Raw genomic sequence first — 19,363 nt, forward strand, 5'->3', positions numbered from 1 at the left:
GCGGAGGCATTGGCCTCGTTAGTGATCCTCTTGTCAGCAGCGGCCTTCTCGACAGCCAAGCGATCGGCGTCAGTGCTCATGGTGAAGACGAAGGTGACACGGAAGTAGTCGACATATAGAAAGTAGTCGAACAGAGGTGAGCAGTCGCGTAGGAGACGCTTCCCAAAAACCTAATCGCCTCTCTCCCGTACAGGATCTGGAGAAGCAGGGTTTCGGTGGCCTGCTCTCCCGTCAGCCGTGTACACGGTAGACGGGATGGGATCACCGAAGGCAGCCGCTGTGAAAGGAACGACCAGGGAGCAGTGGACGCGTGAAGTGTATCTTTGGCTGAGCTGCCAGTTGGGTAGGAGAACGGTCAAGCAATAAACACGTTTAATTGCAGACATTTCATCTCCATAATAAGCACGTTTAATTACAGACGTTTCCATCCACAGGAATAAAGCGTATTTATTATGGACGTTTCCATTTCCGCAATGAAGATGACGTCTCATATTCATTTTGTGTCTGTAATGGACTCTCCAATTTTGACCGCAAAACATTGCATCGGCTCGGCTCATTCCCACAACCCGCGACGCGCGTCTTGACGAGGCGAGGCGAGGCGTGCCGAGGCGGGCGGCAGAGGAGCACGCGTGTGGAACACCTCTCCTTCCTTCACACCAACTCATACTAGTGGAAGAAGAGCTCACCTTATAAGTTGGTGTACATCTCTCTCAACTAGCTATGTGGGACTAAACTTCCCACCGCTCCCTTGACAGTATGGCCCTTAGGGATTTTCTGAAATTGTTAAATGGGCCTATAGCCGAACTAATATTCAGCAACCCCCCACCAGATCCCGAAGGCCCATGGTGTTTTCCTCTGTTCCAAACACTGTTTTGATATACCAGTATTTTCAGTGGAGACCCGTTAAGGTTGCAAATCCACCTAAAACACATAGCTACACTCCTCCACAACTGAACAACGGACTAGGCCTTGAATTGTCAATTTGGCGCGAAGGAGTTACACCAAGTGTCTTACCAGTACTAGGCTGCCGAAAGTTGACCCCTCGGGTGGAGCATATTGGTCACTCCTGGCCTGTTCATGAACTTACTAGAGATCACCCTAATCTCATAGACTATGACCAGTAGTCAGGCTCATATAGGTTTGTTCCTCCAAAGATCACTCTGTAGGATAGCATCTTGTTTTTACAAGCCTTGGAACACATTAAGACAAAAGTCAACCTGCCATACAGTTACCGAGAGTTGTGCATCTCCAACGGAGTGGATTGATACGTCTCCAACGTATCTATAATTTTTGATTGTTCCATGCTATTATATTATCTATTTTGGATGTTTAATGGGCTTTATTATGCACTTTTATATTATTTTTGGGACTAACCTATTAACCAAAGGCCCAGTGCAAATTGCTGTTTTTTTGCCTATTTGAGTGTTTCGCAGAAAAGGAATATCAAACGTAATTCAAACGGAATGAAACCTTAGCGAGCATCGTTTTTGGAACAAACGCAATCCAGGAGACTTTGAGTGGACGTCAAGGAAGAAACGAGGCAGCCACGAGGTAGGAGGGCGCGCCCAGGGGGGTAGGCGCGCCCCCACCCTCGTGGGCCCCTCGTGGCTCCACCGACCTACTTCTTTCACCTATATATACTCATATACCCTGGAAATATCCAGGAGCGCCATGAAACCCTATTTCCACCGCCACAACCTTCTGTACCTGTGAGATCCCATCTTGGGGCCTTTTCCGGCGCTCCGCCGGAGGGGGAATCGATCACGGAGGGCTTCTACATCAATACCATAGCCTCTCCGATGATGTGTGAGTAGTTTACCACAGACCTTCGGGTCCATAGTTATTAGCTAGATGGCTTCTTCTCTCTCTTTGGATCTCAATACAAAGTTCTCCTCGATCTTCTTGGAGATCTATTCGATGTAATTCTTTTTGCGGTGTGTTTGTCGAGATTCGATGAATTGTGGGTTTATGATCAAGATTATCTATGAACAATATTTGATTCTTCTCTGAATTCTTTTATGCATGATTTAATATCTTTGCAAGTCTCTTCGAATTATCAGTTTGGTTTGGCCTACTAGATTGATCTTTCTTGCAATGGGAGAAGTGCTTAGCTTTGGGTTCAATCTTGCGGTGTCCTTTCCCAGTGACAGCAGGGGCAGCAAGGCACGTATTGTATTGTTGCCATCAAGGATAAAAAGATGGGGTTTATATCATATTGCTTGAGTTTATCCCTCTACATCATGTCATCTTGCCTAATGTGTTACTCTGTTCTTATGAACTGAATACTCTAGATGCATGCTGGATAGCGGTCGATGTGTGAAGTAATAGTAGTAGATGCAGAATCGTTTCGGTCTACTTGTCGCGGACGTGATGCCTATATACATGATCATGCCTAGATATTCTCATAACTATGCACTTTTCTATCAATTGTTCGACAGTAATTTGTTCACCCACCGTAGAATATGCTATCTTGAGAGAAGCCACTAGTGAAACCTATGGCCCCCGGGTCTTTTTTCCATCATATTATTTTCCTATCAACTTGTTATTTTTGCCGCCGTTTATTTTTGCAATCTTTATTTTCCAATCTATACAACAAAAATATCAAAAATATTTATCTTATTATCTTTATGAAATCTCACTTTTGCAAGTGGCCATGAAGGGATTGAAAACCCCTTTATCGCGTTGGTTGCAAGGTTCTTGATTGTTTGTGCAGGTACGAGGTGAAGGAAATATGCCCTAGAGGCAATAAATAAAGTATTATATATTTCCTTATATCATGATAAATGTTTATTATTCATGCTAGAATTGTATTAACCGGAAACATAATACATGTGTGAATACATAGACAAACAGAGTGTCACTAGTATGCCTCTACTTGACTAGCTCGTTTATCAAAGATGGTTATGTTTCCTAGCCATAGACATAAGTTGTCATTTGATTAACGAGATCACCTCATTAGGAGAATGACGTGATTGACATGACCCATTACGTTAGCTTAGCACCCGATCGTTTAGTATGTTGCTATTGCTTTCTTCATGACTTATACATGTTCCTATGACTATGAGATTATGCAACTCCCGTTTACCGGAGGAACACTTTCTGTGCTACCAAACGTCACAACGTAAATGGGTGATTATAAAGGTGCTCTACAGGTGTCTCCAAAGGTACTTGTTGGGTTGGCGTATTTCGAGATTAGGATTTGTCACTCCGATTGTCGGAGAGGTATCTCTGGGCCCACTCGGTAATGCACATCACTATAACCTTGCAAGCATTGTGACTAATGAGTTAGTTGCGGGATGATGTATTACGGAACGAGTAAAGAGACTTGCCGGTAACGAGATTGAACTAGGTATCGAGATATCGACGATTGAATCTCGGGCAAGTAACATACCGATGACAAAGGGAACAACGTATGTTGTTATGCGGTCTGACCGATAAAGATCTTCGTAGAATATGTGGGAGCCAATATGGGCATCCAGGTCCCACTATTGGTTATTGACCGGAGACGTGTCTCGGTCATGTCTACATAGTTCTCGAACCCGTAGGGTCCGCACGCTTAACGTTACGATGACAGTTTTATTGAGTTTTGATGTACCGAAGGAGTTCGGAGTCCCGGATGAGATCGGGGATATGACGAGGAGTCTCGAAATGGTCGAGACGTAAAGATCGATATATTGGACGACTATATTCGGACTTCGGAAAGGTTCCGAGTGATTCGGGTATTTTTCGGAGTAACGGAGAGTTACGGGAATTCGTATTGGGCCTTAATGGGCCATACGGGAAAGGAGAGAAAGGCCTCAAAAGGTGGCCGCACCCCTCCCCATGGTCTGGTCCGAATTGGACTAGGGAAGGGGGGCGCACCCTTCCTTCTTTCTCCTTCCCCCTTCCCTTCTCCTACTCCCACAAGGAAAGGAGGAGTCCTACTCCCGGTGGGAGTAGGACTCCCCCCTATGGCGCGCCTCTCCCCTTGGCCGGCTGCCTCCCCCTTGCTCCTTTATATACGGGGGCAGGGGGGCACCCCAGAGACACAACAATTGATCCTTGAGATCTCTTAGCCGTGTGCGGTGCCCCCTCCACCATATTACACCTCGATAATACCGTTGCGGAGTTTAGGCGAAGCCCTGCGTCGGTGGAACATCATCATCGTCACCACGCCGTCGTGCTGACGAAACTCTCCCTCAACACTCGGCTAGATCGGAGTTCGAGGGACGTCATCGAGCTGAACGTGTGTAGAACTCGGAGGTGCTGTACGTTCGGTACTTGATCGTCGGATCGTGAAGACGTACGACTACATCAACCGCGTTGTGATAATGCTTCCGCTGTCGGTCTACGAGGGTACGTGGACAACACTCTCCCCTCTCGTTGCTATGCATCACCATGATCTTGCGTGTGCGTAGGAATTTTTTTGAAATTACTACGTTCCCCATCACGAGGAACTTGCGTGTAGTCTCCTACTGGATTGATACCTTGGTTCTCAAAAACTGAGGGAAATACTCACGCTACTTTGCTGCATCACCCTTTCCTCTTCAAGGGAAAACCAACGCATGCTCAAGACATAGTAAGAAGGATTTCTGGCACCGTTGCTGGGGAGATCTACGCACAAGTCAAGACATACCAAGTACCCATCACAAACTCTTATCCCTCGCATTACATTATTTTTCATTTGCCTCTCGTTTTCCTCTCCCCCACTTCACCCTTGCCGTTTTATTCGCCCTTTTCCGTTCGCCTCTTTTCATTTGCCTCTTGTTTGCTTGTGTGTTGGATTGATTGATTGTCACGATGGCTCAAGACAATAATAAATTGTGTGACTTTTCCAATACCAACAACAATGATTTTATTAGCACTTCGATTGCTCCTATTACCGATGCTGAATCTTATGAAATTAATGCTGCTTTGTTGAATCTTGTCATGAAAGATCAATTTTCTGGCATTCCTAGTGAAGATGCCGCTACCCATCTAAACAACTTTGTTGATTTGTGCGATATGCAAAAGAAGAAAGATGTGGATAATGATATTGTTAAATTGAAGCTATTTCCGCTTTCGCTTAGAGATCGTGCTAAAACTTGGTTCTCTTCTTTGCCTAAAAATAGTATTGATTCATGGAATAAGTGCAAAGATGCTTTTATCTCTAAGTATTTTCCTCCCGCTAAGATCATCTCTCTTAGAAACGATATTATGAATTTTAAGCAACTTGATCATGAGCATGTTGCACAATCTTGGGAGAGGATGAAATTAATGATACGTAATTGCCCCACACATGGTTTGAATTTATGGATGATTATACAAAAAATTTATGCCGGATTGAACTTTGCTTCTAGAAATCTTTTAGATTCGGCCGCGGGAGGCACTTTTATGGAAATCACTTTAGAAGAAGCTACTAAACTCCTAGATAATATTATGGTTAATTATTCTCAATGGCACACCGAAAGATTAATGTTTTGAGTGGAAAGATGGATGAACTTATGAAATTGTTTGCTAATAAGAGTGTTTCTTCTGATCCTAATGATATGCCTTTGTCTACTTTGATTGAGAATCATAATGATTCTATGGATGTGAATTTTGTTGGTAGGAATAATTTTGGTAACAACACGTATAGAGGAAATTTTAATTCTAGGCCGTTCCCTAGTAATTCCTCCAATAATTATGGTAATTCCTACAACAACTCTATTGGAAATTTTAATAAGATGCCCTCTGATTTTGAGACTAGTGTTAAAGAATATTTGATTTAGCAAAAGAATTTCAATGCTTTGCTTGAAGAAAAATTGCCTAAGATTGATGAGTTGGCTAGGAACGTGGATAGAATTTCTCTTAATGTTGATTCTTTGAAACTTAGATCTATTCCACCTAAGCATGATATCAATGTGTCTCTCAAATCTATGAGAATTTCCATTGATGAGTGCAAAGAAAGAACCGCTAGGATGCGTGCTAAAAAAGATTGCTTTGTAAAAGCGTGTTCTTCTAGTTTTCATGATAACAATGATGAGGATATAAAAGTGATTGATGTTTCTCCTATAAATCTTTGTTTGCCAATATGAATCTTGATAAATATGGGACTGGAGATGAGTCAACTTTAGTTAAAAGGCGTCCCAATGATTCAGAGTTTTTAGATCTTGATGCAAAAATTGGTAAAAGTGGGATTGAAGAGGTCAAAACTTTACATAGCAATGAACCCACTATTTTGGATTTCAAGGAATTTAATTATGATAATTGTTCTTTGATAGATTGTATTTCCTTGTTGCAATCCGTTTTAAACTCTCCTCATGCATATGATCAAAATAAGGCCTTTACTAAACATATCGTTGATGCTTTAATGCAATCTTATGAAGAAAAGCTTGAATTAGAAGTTTCTATCCCTAGAAAATTTTATGATGAGTGGGAACCTACTATTAAAATTACGATTAAAAATCATGAATGCTATGCTTTATGTGATTTGGGTGCTAGTGTTTCCACGACTCCAAAAACTTTGTGTGACGTGTTAGGTTTCCATGAACTTGATGATTGTTCTTTAAATTTGCATCTTGTGATTCCACCATTAAGAAACCTATGGGAAGGATTAATGATGTTCTTATTGTTGAAAATAGGAATTATGTGCCCGTAGATTTCATTGTTCTTGATATAGATTGCAATCCTACATGTCCTATTATTCTTGGTAGACCCTTCCTTAGAACGATTGGTGCAAATATTGATATGAAAGAAGGAAATATTAGATTCCAATTTCCATTAAGGAAAGGCATGGAACAATTTCCTAGGAACAAAATCAAATTACCTTATGAATCTATTATGAGAGACACTTATGGATTGCCAACCAAAGATGGCAATACCTAGATCTATCCTTCTTTTTATGCCTAGCTAGGGGCGTTAAACGATAGCGCTTGTTGGGAGGCAACCCAATTTTATTTTTGTTTCTGTTTAGTAATAAATAATTCATCATGCTACTGCTATGATTGTGTATTTTTTGTTTTAATTAGTGTTGGTGCCAAGTAAAGCCTTTAGGATCTTCTTGGATGATAGTTGTTTGATCTTGATGTAAAAGACAGAAACTTTGCGCTCACGAAAATAATTTTAATAAATCACAGAAAAGAGCTTTGACTCTGATTCTTTTTGCAGTAGTTTAATATACAAATTAACCTGGTCTTCCTAATTTGGTAGAATTTTTGGAGTTCCAGAAGTTTACGTTTGATACAGATTACTACAGACTGTTCTGTTTTTGATAGATTCTGTTTTTCGCGTGTTGTTTGCTTATTTTGATGAATCTATGGCTAGTATCAGGGGGTATGAACCATAGAGAAGTTGGAATACATTAGGTTTAACACCAATATAAATAAATAATGAGTTCATTACAGTAACTTAAAGTGGTAGTTTGTTTTATTTCGCTAACAGAGCACATGAGATTTTCTGTTGAGTTTTGTGTTGTGAAGTTTTCAAGTTTTTGGGTAAAGATTTCATGGATTTTGGAACATGGAGTGGCAAGAGCCTAAGCTTGGGGATTCCCAAGGCACCCCAATGTAAAATTCAAGGACAACCAAAAGCCTAAGCTTGGGGATGCCCCGGAAGGCATCCCCTCTTTCGTCTTCGTCTATCGGTAACTTTACTCGATGCTATTATTTTATTCACCACATGATATGTGTTTTGCTTGGAGCGTCTTCTATGATTTGATTCTTTGATTTTTAGTTTACCACAATCATCCTTGATGTAGACACCTTTTGGGAGAGACACACATGAATCGGAATTTATTAGAATTCTCTATGTGCTTCACTTATATCTTTTGAGCTAGATAATTTTGCTCTAGTACTTCACTTATACCTTTTTAGAGCACGGTGGTGGTTTTATTTTTCAGAAATTATTGATCTCTCATGCTTCACTTATATTATTTTGAGAGTCCTTTAGAACAGCATGGTAGTTTGCTTTGGCTATAAAATCAGTCTTAATATGATAGGCATCCAAGATGGGTATAATAAAAACTTTCATATAGAGTGCATTGAATACTATGAGAAGTTTGATACTTGATGATTGTTTTGAGATATGAAGATGGTAATATTAGAGTTGTGCTAGTTGAGTACTTGTGAATTTGAGAAATACTTGTGTTGAAGTTTGCAAGTCCCGTAGCATGCACGTATGGTAAACGTTGTGTGACAAATTTGAAACATGAGGTGTTCTTTGATTGTCATCCTTATGAGTGGCGGTCGGGGACTAGCGATGGTCTTTTCCTACCAATCTATCCCCCTAGGAGCATGCGCGTAATGCTTGGTTTTTGATGACTTGTAGATTTTTGCAATAAGTATGTGAGTTCTTTATGACTAATGTTGAGTCCATGGATTATACGCACTCTCACCTTTCCATCATTGCTAGCCTCTTCGGTACCGTGCATTGCCCTTTCTCACCTTGAGAGTTGGTGCAAACTTCGCCAGTGCATCCAAACCCTGTGATATGATATGCTCTATCACACATAAACCTCCTTATATCTTCCTCAAAATAGCCACCATACCTACCTATTATGGCATTTCCATAGCCATTCCGAGATATATTGCCATGCAACTTTCCACCGTTTCATTTATTATGACACGCTTCATCATTGTCATATTGCCTTGCATGATCATGTAGTTGACATCATATTTGTGGCAAAGCCACCATGCATAATTTTTCATACATGTCACTCTTGATTCATTGCCCATCCTGGTACACCGCCGGAGGCACTCATATAGAGTCATATTTTGTTCTAGTATCGAGTTGTAATCATTGAGTTGTAAATAAATAGAAGTGTGATGATCATCATTAATAGAACATTGTCCCAAATAAAAAAAAGAGAAAAAATAAAGGCCAAATAAAAAAGGAAGGCCAAATAAAAAAAAGAGAGACAAGAAATAAAAGGGACAATGCTACTATCCTTTTTCCACACTTGTGCTTCAAAGTAGCACCATGATCTTTATGATAGAGAGTCTCTTATTTTGTCACTTTATGATAGAACTTGGCTTGTATATTCCAACAATGGGCTTCCTCAAATGCCCTAGGTCTTCGTGAGCAAGCAAGTTGGATGCACACCCACTTAGTTTCTTTTGTTGAGCTTTCATACATTTATAGCTCTAGTGCATCTGTTGCATGGCAATCCCTAATCCTTGCATTGACATCAATTGATGGGCATCTCCCTAGCCCGTTGATTAGCCACGTCAATGTGAGACTTTCTTCTTTTTGTCTTCTCCACACAACCCCCATCATTATATTCTATTCCCCCCATAGTGCTATGTCCATGGCTCACGCTCATGTATTGCGTGAAAGTCGAAAAAAGCTTGAGATTACTAAAGTATGAAACAATTGCTTGGCTTGTCATCGGGGTTGTGCATGATGAGAGCATTTTTGTGTGACGAAAATGAAGCATAGCCAAACTATATGATTTTGTAGGGATAAGCTATCTTTGGCCATGTTATTTTGAGAAGACATAATTGCTTAGTTAGTATGCTTGAAGTATTATTATTTTTATGTCAATATTAAAATTTTGTCTTGAATCTTTCGGATCTGAACATTCATGCCACAATAAAGAGAATTACTTTGAAAATTATGTTAGGTAGCATTCCACATAAAAAATTCTGTTTTTATCATTTACCTACTCGAGGGCGAGCAGGAATTAAGCTTGGGGATGCTTGATACGTCTCCAACGTATCTATAATTTTTGATTGTTCCATGCTATTATATTATCTGTTTTGGATGTTTAATGGGCTTTATTATGCACTTTTATATTATTTTTGGGACTAACCTATTAGCCGAAGGCCCAGTGTAAATTGCTATTTTTTGCCTATTTCAGTGTTTCGCAGAAAAGGAATATCAAACGGAATCCAAACGGAATGAAACCTTCGCGAGGATCGTTTTTGGAACAAACGCAATCCAGGAGACTTGGAGTCGACGTCAAGGAAGAAACGAGGCGGCCACGAGGTAGGAGGGCGCGCCCAGGGGGTAGGCGCGTCCCCACCCTTGTGGGCCCCTCGTGGCTCCACCGACCTACTTCTTTCGCCTATATATACTCATATACCCTAAAAACATCCAGGAGCACCACGAAACCCTATTTCCACCGCCGCATCCTTATGTACCCATGAGATCCCACCTTGGGGCCTTTTTCGGCGCTCCGCCAGAGGGGAATCGATCATGGAGGGCTTCTACATCAACACCATAGCCTCTCCAATGATGTGTGAGTAGTTTACCACAGACCTTCGGGTCCATAGTTATTAGCTAGATGGCTTCTTCTCTCTCTTTGGGTCTCAATACAAAGTTCTCCTCAATCTTCTTGGAGATCTATTCGATGTAATTATTTTTGCGGTGTGTTTGTCGAGATTCGATGAATTGTGGGTTTATGATCAAGATTATCTATGAACAATATTTGATTCTTCTCTGAATTCTTTTATGCATGATTTAATATCTTTGCAAGTCTCTTCGAATTATCAGTTTGGTTTGGCCTACCAGATTGATCTTTGTTGCAATGGGAGAAGTGCTTAGCTTTGGGTTCAATCTTGCGGTGTCCTTTCCCAGTGACAGCAGGGGCAGCAAGGCACGTATTTTATTGTTGCCATCAAGGATAAAAAGATGGGGTTTATATCATATTGCTTGAGTTTATCCCTCTACATCATGTCATCTTGCCTAATGCGTTACTCTTTTCTTATGAACTTAATACTCTAGATGCATGCTGGATAGCGGTCGATGTGTGAAGTAATAGTAGTAGATGTAGAATCGTTTCGGTCTACTTGTCGCGGACGTGATGCCTATATACATGATCATGCCTAGATATTCTCATAACTATGCACTTTTCTATCAATTGCTCGACAGTAATTTGTTCACCCACCGTAGAATATGCTATCTTGAGAGAAGCCACTAGTGAAACCTATGGCCCCCGGGTCTATTTTCCATCATATTATTTTCCTATCAATTTGTTATTTCTGCCGCCGTTTATTTTTGCAATCTTTTTTTCCAATCTATACAACAAAAATACCAAAAATATTTATCTTATTATCTTTATTAGATCTCACTTTTGCAAGTGGCCGTGAAGGGACTGACAACCCCTTTATCGCGTTGGTTGCAAGGTTCTTGATTGTTTGTGCAGGTACGAGGGACTTGTGTGTAGCCTCCTACTGGATTGATAACTTGGTTCTAAAAAACTGAGGGAAATACTTATGCTACTTTGCTGCATCACCCTTTCCTCTTCAAGGGAAAACCAACGCATGCTCAAGAGGTAGCATGGGTTAATTAAAATACTCTCCTCAGTTAACCACTAGCTTGTTTTCCCAGGTCCTACTTCACGGGATCTCCGATCACATAGGTTGGGTTACTACCATGGCAACTCATGTGGGTCTCATACCCATCTCCGTCGATGCATTATCTATCACAACACGCGATAGCATTTTTGTAAAGGGATCTGCCAGATTCTTAACCATTTGGACATATTCCAACGCTATCACTCCGGAGTTTCTTAGTTTTCTGACAACTTTTAGTCTCATTCTTATGTGTTTGTTGGACTTCATGTTGTCCTTTGAACTCTTCACCTTAATGATGACAGTCTGATTGTCACAGTTCATAAGGATAGCCGGAACCGGTTTATCAACCACTAGCAAGTCCATCAAAAGATCTCGAAGCCATCCTGCTTCGACACCAGATGTGTCTAATGCTGTTAATTCTGCTTCCATTGTCGATCTCGTTAAGATCGTTTGCTTGCAAGACTTCGAGGAAACAGCGCCACCTCCAAGAGTAAACATATACCCAGTTGTGGCCTTCATCTCATCAGCATCAGAGATCCAATTCGCGTCACTGTACCCTTCAAGTATCGACGGGTATCCGGTATAGTGAAGTCCATAGTTCATAGTATCCTTCAGATAGCGCATAACTCTTTCAACAACACGCCAATGTACATCACCCGGTTTTGAAACAAACCGACTCAGTTTGCTCATAGCAAAAGCAATGTCAGGCCTTGTAGCGCTCGCTAGGTACATAAGTGAAACAATGATTTGAGAGTATCTTAATTGATCTATAGCCATGCCTTTGGACTTTCGAATCAACATGCTAGGATCATATGGTGTTTGAGATGGTGTGCAGTCCGCATATCCAAAACGACTCAACTCCTTCTCAACATAATGGGATTGCAAAAGTGTAATCCCACCCTCATTATCTCTCAGTAGCTTGATGTTCAAGATAATATCAGCCACACCAAGGTCTTTCATCTCAAAGTTCTGAGATAGAAACGACTTGGCCTTTTCAATGACTTCGTGGTTGGTTCCGAATATCAGTATGTCATCAACATACAAGCACAGTATAACTCCTTCGCCCCCACTATGGCAATAGTATACACATTTGTCAGCTTCATTAACAACGAAACCAACAGATGTCACAGTTGTATTAAACTTATCATGCCATTGCTTAGGTGCTTGTTTCAGGCCATACAAAGATTCCAGGAACCTACACACTTTTCCTTCCTGACCATCTATCACAAAGCCATCTGGCTGTTGCATGTAGATTTCCTCATTTAGCTCTCCATTCAGGAAAGCCGTCTTAACATCCATCTGGTGGACGAGAAGACCATGTGAGGCCGCCAACGAGAGTAATACTCGAATGGTGCTCAGTTTGGCCACAGGTGAATAAGTATCGAAGAAATCTTCCTCTTCTTTCTGGTCATAGCCCTTGGCCACAAGCCTAGCCTTGTACTTTTCAATCATACCACCGGGCCTAAGCTTATTTTTGAACACCCATTTACATCCCAATGGTTTACAGCCATAGGGGCGTTCAGTGATTTCCCATGTCCCGTTAGCCATGGTGAAGTCCATCTCGCTACGGACCGCTTCTTTCCAGTAGTCAGCATCCGGAGATGCATAAGCTTCTGAAATAGAAGTGGGAGTATCATCCACAAGGTATACAAGGAAATCATCACCAAAAGACTTTGCAGTTCTCTGTCTCTTGCCCCTACCAAGGATTTCCTTGTCATCCTCCTCAAGATTTCCATCATGTGTCTGTTCATAATATTCCATCAGAATGGCAGGTTCATGAGTCTCATCAGATTCCAGCCTAGAAGTGCTTTGCATATGTTTCATAGGAAAAATATCCTCAAAGAATGTAGCATCTTTAGACTCCATAACCGTACCGACCTTCACGTCAGGTACCTCAAATTTCACTACCAGAAATCTATAGCCGATGCTATTCTTAGCGTATCCCAAATTAACGCAGTCCACGGTCTTTGGTCCAAGCTTACGCTTTTTGGGGATTGGCACATTGACTTTCGCCAAGCAGCCCCAAGTACGTAAGTATGAGAGTGTCGTTCTTCTCTTTTCCCATTGTTCATAGGGAGTGATCTCATTGTCTTTTGTAGGAAATTTATTCAGGACATGACATGATGTCAATATAGCCTCCCCCACCATGCCTTGGATAAACCTGATGTATCTAACATGGCATTAACCAAATATGTTAGAGTACGGTTTTTCTGTTCGGCAACCCCATTTGACTGAGGTGAATAGGGAGGCATCCTCTCATGAATAATTCCGTGTTCCGCACAGAAAGAATCAAACTCATTAGAGAAATACTCTCCACCACGATCTGAACGAACTCGTTTTATTTTCTTTTCAAGTTGATTCTCAACTTCTGCCTTATAGATTTTAAAGTAGTGTAGAGCCTCATCTTTAGTGTTTAAAAGATATACATAGAAATATCTAGTAGAATCATCTATCAGCGTCATGAAGTATCTTTTTCCACCTTTAGTCAATACACCATTCATCTCACAAAGATCAGAATGTATGAGTTCCGGCGCCAAATGTCTCTCCTCCGCAGTCTTATGGGGCTTGCGAGGTTGCTTTGCTTGCACACACGAATCGCACTTAGAACCTTTTGCTAAAGTGAAACTTGGGATTAAATTCAGTTTTGCTAATCGCTCCATACTACCAAAACCAATGTGACAAAGACGTGAATGCCAAACTTCTGTTTCATGATGAATATTGTTCACGACTTTATTACAAAAATAAGCGAGGGAAAAATGGAATAGACCTCCGCATTCATAACCTTTTCCAACAAACAGTCCATATTTCGTAACAACTACTTTATTAGACTCGAATAACAACTTAAACCCTTCTCTACATAGAAGGAAACCACTAACTAGATTCTTCTTGATGGCGGGGACATGCTGCACGTTCTTTAGTTGCATGATCCTTCCCGAAGTAAACTTCAGATCGACCGTGCCAACACCATGAACAGAAGCACTCACACTGTTCCCCATCAGTAGGGACCCGTTCCCTGTGCCCTGATAAGAAGAAAACAATGAAATGTCGGCACACATGTGAATATTTGCACCTGTGTCAATCCATCAATCGGTAGACTCACAAACTGAAAATATAGTAAAAAAATTACCGTACCCAGATGACCCACTCTCATCATTGCTCACAATCATGTTGACGGTCTTGGAGTCCTGTCCTGGCTTCTTAAACTTGTTTTTGCACTTGGCAGCCCAATGTTCATCTGAACCACAAGTGAAACAGCCACCTTCTTCTTATCTTTCTTGAAGGTCTTCTTGCCCTTCTTCTTAAACTCGGTATTCTGTTGGACACCAGTCTTCCCCTTGGGCTTGTGGGGGTTGAAGTTCTTCTGCACCACATTGGCGACAGAGGTCCCTTCGGTCCCTTTTCTGTGTGAGTCCTTTGCCCTCGAATTCTTTTCGACACTCAGATGGCCAATGACATCCTCAACTGAGAATTCACGCCTCTGATGTTTTAGAGTACTAGTGGCAAAGTTCCTCCAGGAATTGGGTAACTTAGCGATAATGCAACCCGCGACAAATTTGCCCGGCAGCACACACTTGAGAAGCTCAAGCTCCTTAGCTATACACTGTATCTCATGAGCCCGTTCCAGTACAGAATGGTTTTCGACCATTTTGTAATTATGGAACTGCTTCATAATATACATCTCGCTCCCAGCATCCGTTGCGCCGAATTTAGATTCGAGCGCCTCCCACAAGTCCTTGGCAACCCGCATATGTAAGTATGTGTCAACTAGCTTATCTCCGATCACGCTCAGAACGCATCCAACAAAGACGACGTTGGCCTCCCTGAACGCCTTCTCCTGTTCAGGAGCGATCATTCCCGTGGGAGTAACACCGGCGACCCAGAACACGTTCATCGCCATGAGCCATAAGACGGTTTTGGTCTGCCAACGCTTAAAGTACGTCCCCGTAAATGGGGTTGGTTTCAGTGCAGCAGCAAAACCATGGATCGAAAATTGCCTACACATGTTAGGTTTTTGGATTGTTGAGAAATTAAGCAATTGTTTGATTAATTTAATCCAATAATAAATCATGAACATGACATAGGCAGTGCTAATGACATACTGAATTTTGATGATGTACGCACATACTAGGCAGATTGTAGAAACATCTACGCAAACCACTAGTACTACACGTCTCATATTCATTTTGTGTCTGTAATGGACTCTCCAATTTTGACCGGAAAAACATTGCATCGGCTCATTCCCGCAACCCGCGGTGCACGTCGTGACGAGGCGAGGCATGGCGGGCGGCGGAGGAGGAGCGCGCGTGTGGAACACCTCTCCTTCCTTCACACCAACTCATACTAGTGGAAGAAGAGCTCACCTTATAAGTTGGTATACATCTCTCTCAACTAGCCATGTGGGACTAACCTTCCCACTGCTCCCTTAACAGCATGGGCCCTTAGGGATTTTCTAAAATTGTTAAATGGGCCTATAGCCCAACTAATATTCAGCAGTTTCTCCATCGGATTGAGCCAGATTAAATAGATTGTCCCAATAAAGAACAGATTAAATAGAAGGAAGGTGGAGTATATATGGAAAGAAAATAAACACGACAACCCATAACGTCCCATTCGAGTTTATCTTTTTTTTCCATTTTACTTCTTTTTTGCGATGATTTTTCGAGTTTACTTCGACCCAAACAAATCCAACATGAGTGACACGAGCAAACAGCCAAGAAACAACTCTAGAACCAAATTAAAGCTGACACTACAGGAAAAGCACCAACGAAACAGGGAAAACGGAAAAGCGGTGATAACATTATTCCTATATATGGGGACAACATCGCCACCTTGCCGCGCCCAAGCCAAACTTGAAGACTCCCTAAAGAGACCCTGAAAAAATCACCCATGTCGTTGTACGATAAATCTGGGTTTGATGTCGATCTCGCCGCTGTCCAGGACCATCCACCGACTCCCTCTTCTTTGGTGACCTAGCCAGGTAGTGTCGTTGTTGAAGATCACCGGGCTAGATCACCAAGGTCGCCTGCCAACAGCAGTAGCCCAACCACGCATCACTATCTCCTTCCTGCACCAACCCACCATCTCCTCCATACCAGGCTCTTGGTGAGCAGTAGCCTCCCCACGACCGCTGAAAGTGCAATCACGCCATTAATCATATTTTGATTTTTATGACATTATACACAGAGAGGACTAACTATGTTTGCTAAATGAATACACAAGGTATTAGTCCTTGTGGCAACTATGTGTGTGGACCATGGACCCACCAAATGAATATGACTCAAGTAAGGTCAAGATAAGATATGAATCGTAGTCGTTTTGGTTATTTTTCGAGTTATATGGATCCCGCAGTATTAAGAGGGAATCAAATGGGTTCATGGTAGATTTGCTCAAGTCAATATCTCCTTGCCGCTATTTCACTCACATCCCTACCAAAAAATTCGATCAATACCTACCTAGATACATTGTATAAAAGGCAAAGTTGTTAAAACCCATGTCATCTGTTGGACTATCTGGATTGCTGCCTGGACGTCCGGTTATCAGGCCGCAAGACAACAGAAGGTGTGCCCCCCAAGAGGCCAAGATGGACCATCCGGGGTCTGTCCCAGACATCCGGGGGCGTCCCGGACAACTAAACAAAGAGCATGTTTTATCCAATCTATCTCGGACTGTTCGCCCTTCTAGCCGAACGTCCGGATAACCCGCCTCAACACATCAGTTAGGTTTCTTTGCCGACGGGATGGTTTGGCTTCCAGTTCGGTCGTTTGGTTATCTGTCGGATTGTCTGGGTTTTGTCCTAGACGATTGGGCGATCTGTGTGATGCCCTTCCAGTATGAAATGGTTGTTCAAGTATCACAAAGGGTTGCATCTTGGACATCTGTGTAGAGGAACGTAGCATGCAATTTCAAAAAAATTCCTACGCTCACGCAAGATCTATCTAGGAGATGTATAGCAACGAGAGGGGGAGAGTGTGTCCATGTACCTTCGTAGACCGAAAGCGGAACCGTTTCCTTAACGCGGTTGATGTAGTCGAACATCTTCCCGATTCAACCAATCTAGCACCGAACGTACGGCACCTTCGAGTTTAGCACACATTCAGCTCGATGACGTCCCTTGAACTCTTGATCCAGCAAAGTGTCGAGGGAGTGTTCCGTCAGCACGACGGCGTGGTGACGGTGATGGTGAAGTGATCCACGCAGGGCTTCGCCTAAGCACTACGTGAATATGACTGGAGGCGTAAACTGTGGAAGGGGGCGCCGCACACGACTTGGAACGATTGATGTGTGTTCTAGGCGCCCCCTCCCCATGTATATAAAGGAGAGAGGGGGAAGAGGCCAGCCCTAGGCGCACCCCAAGTAGGAGGAGTCCTACTTGGTATCCTAGTAGGATTCGTCCCCCCTTTCCTTTTACCGAAGGGGAAAGGGGGGAGGAGAGAGAGGGAGAAGGAAAGGGGCGCCGCCCCCTCTCCTAGTCCTATTCGGCCTCCTTCCCTGTGGGGGTGCTCCACCCCTTTCTGGGCTGGTGCGCCTCCCTCCTATGGCCCATATGGCCCATATCTTCCCCCGGGGGTTCCGGTAACCCCCCCGGTATTCTGATATGTACCCGATACATTCCGAAACACCCCCCCTATCCGAATACTATCATCCAATATATCAATCTTTACCTCTCGACCATTTTGAGACTCCTCGCCATGTCCGTGATCTCATCCGGGACTCCGAATAACGTTCGGTCACCAAATCACATAACTCATATAATACAAATCGTCATCGAACGTTAAGCGTGCGGACCCTACAGGTTCAAGAACTATGTAGACATGACCGAGACACCTCTCCGGTCAATAACCAATAGCGGAACCTGGATGCTCATATTGTTTCCTACATATTCTATGAAGATCTTTATCGGTCAAACTGTAATGACAACATACGTCATTCCCTTAGTCATCGGTATGTTACTTGCCCGAGATTCGATCGTGGGTATCTTCATACCTAGTTCAATCTCGTTACCGGCAAGTCTCTTTACTCGTTCCGTAATGCATCATCCCGCAACTAACTCATCAGTCACATTGCTTGCAAGGCTTATCATGATGTGCATTACCGAGACGGCCTAGAGATACCTCTCCGATACTCGGACTGACAAATCCTAATCTCAATCTATGCCAACCCAACAAACATGTTCGGAGATACCTGTAGAGCATCTTTATAATCACCCAGTTGCGTTGTGACGTTTGATAGCACACAATGTATTCCTCTGGTATCCGGGAGTTGCATAATATCATAGTCAAAGGAATATGTATAAGTCAGGAAGAAAGCAATAGCAATAAAACTTAACAATCATTACGCTAAGCTAACGGATGGGTCTTGTCCATCACATCATTCTCCTAATGATGTGATCCCGTTCGTCAAATTACAACACATGTCTATGGTTAGGAAACTTAACTATCTTTGATTAACGAGCTAGTCTAGTAGATGCATACTAGGGACACCGTGTTTTGTCTATGTGTCCACACACGTATCAAGTTTCCGGTTAATACAACTCTAGCATGAATAATAAACATTTATCATGATATAAGGAAATATAAATAACAACTTTATTATTGCCTTTAGGGCATATTTCCTTTAGTCTCCCACTTGCACTAGAGCAATAATCTGGATTACATTGTAATGATTCTAACACCCATGGAGTCTTGGTGATGATCATGTTTTGCTCGTGGAAGAGGCTTAGTCAACCGGTCTGCCACATTCAGATCCGTATGTATTTTGCAAATCTCTATGTCTCCCTCCTTGACTTGATCACGGATGGAGTTGAAGCGTCTCTTGATGTGTTTGGTTCTCTTGTGAAATCTGGATTCCTTCGCCAAGGCAATTGCTCCAGTATTGTCACAAAAGATTTTCATTGGACCCGATGCACTAGGTTGTCGGGTGGTAGGTGCGACATATGCCAACGGATGGCTTATCATAGTGGGAGCCAGTAAAACGTCGTCGGTGCTTGGAAACGGGATGAGGCGAAGACATGCACGCCGACGAATCTTACCCACGTTCGGCGCTCTCCGTGGAGATAACACCCCTAGTCCTGCTCTGTGGGGTCTCCGCATGATCACTAGACCAATACAAGTAGCTACACGCGCTCCTTG

Source organism: Aegilops tauschii, chromosome 7, assembly GCF_002575655.3.
Source record: "Aegilops tauschii subsp. strangulata cultivar AL8/78 chromosome 7, Aet v6.0, whole genome shotgun sequence".
Classification (NCBI taxonomy): domain Eukaryota; kingdom Viridiplantae; phylum Streptophyta; class Magnoliopsida; order Poales; family Poaceae; genus Aegilops; species Aegilops tauschii.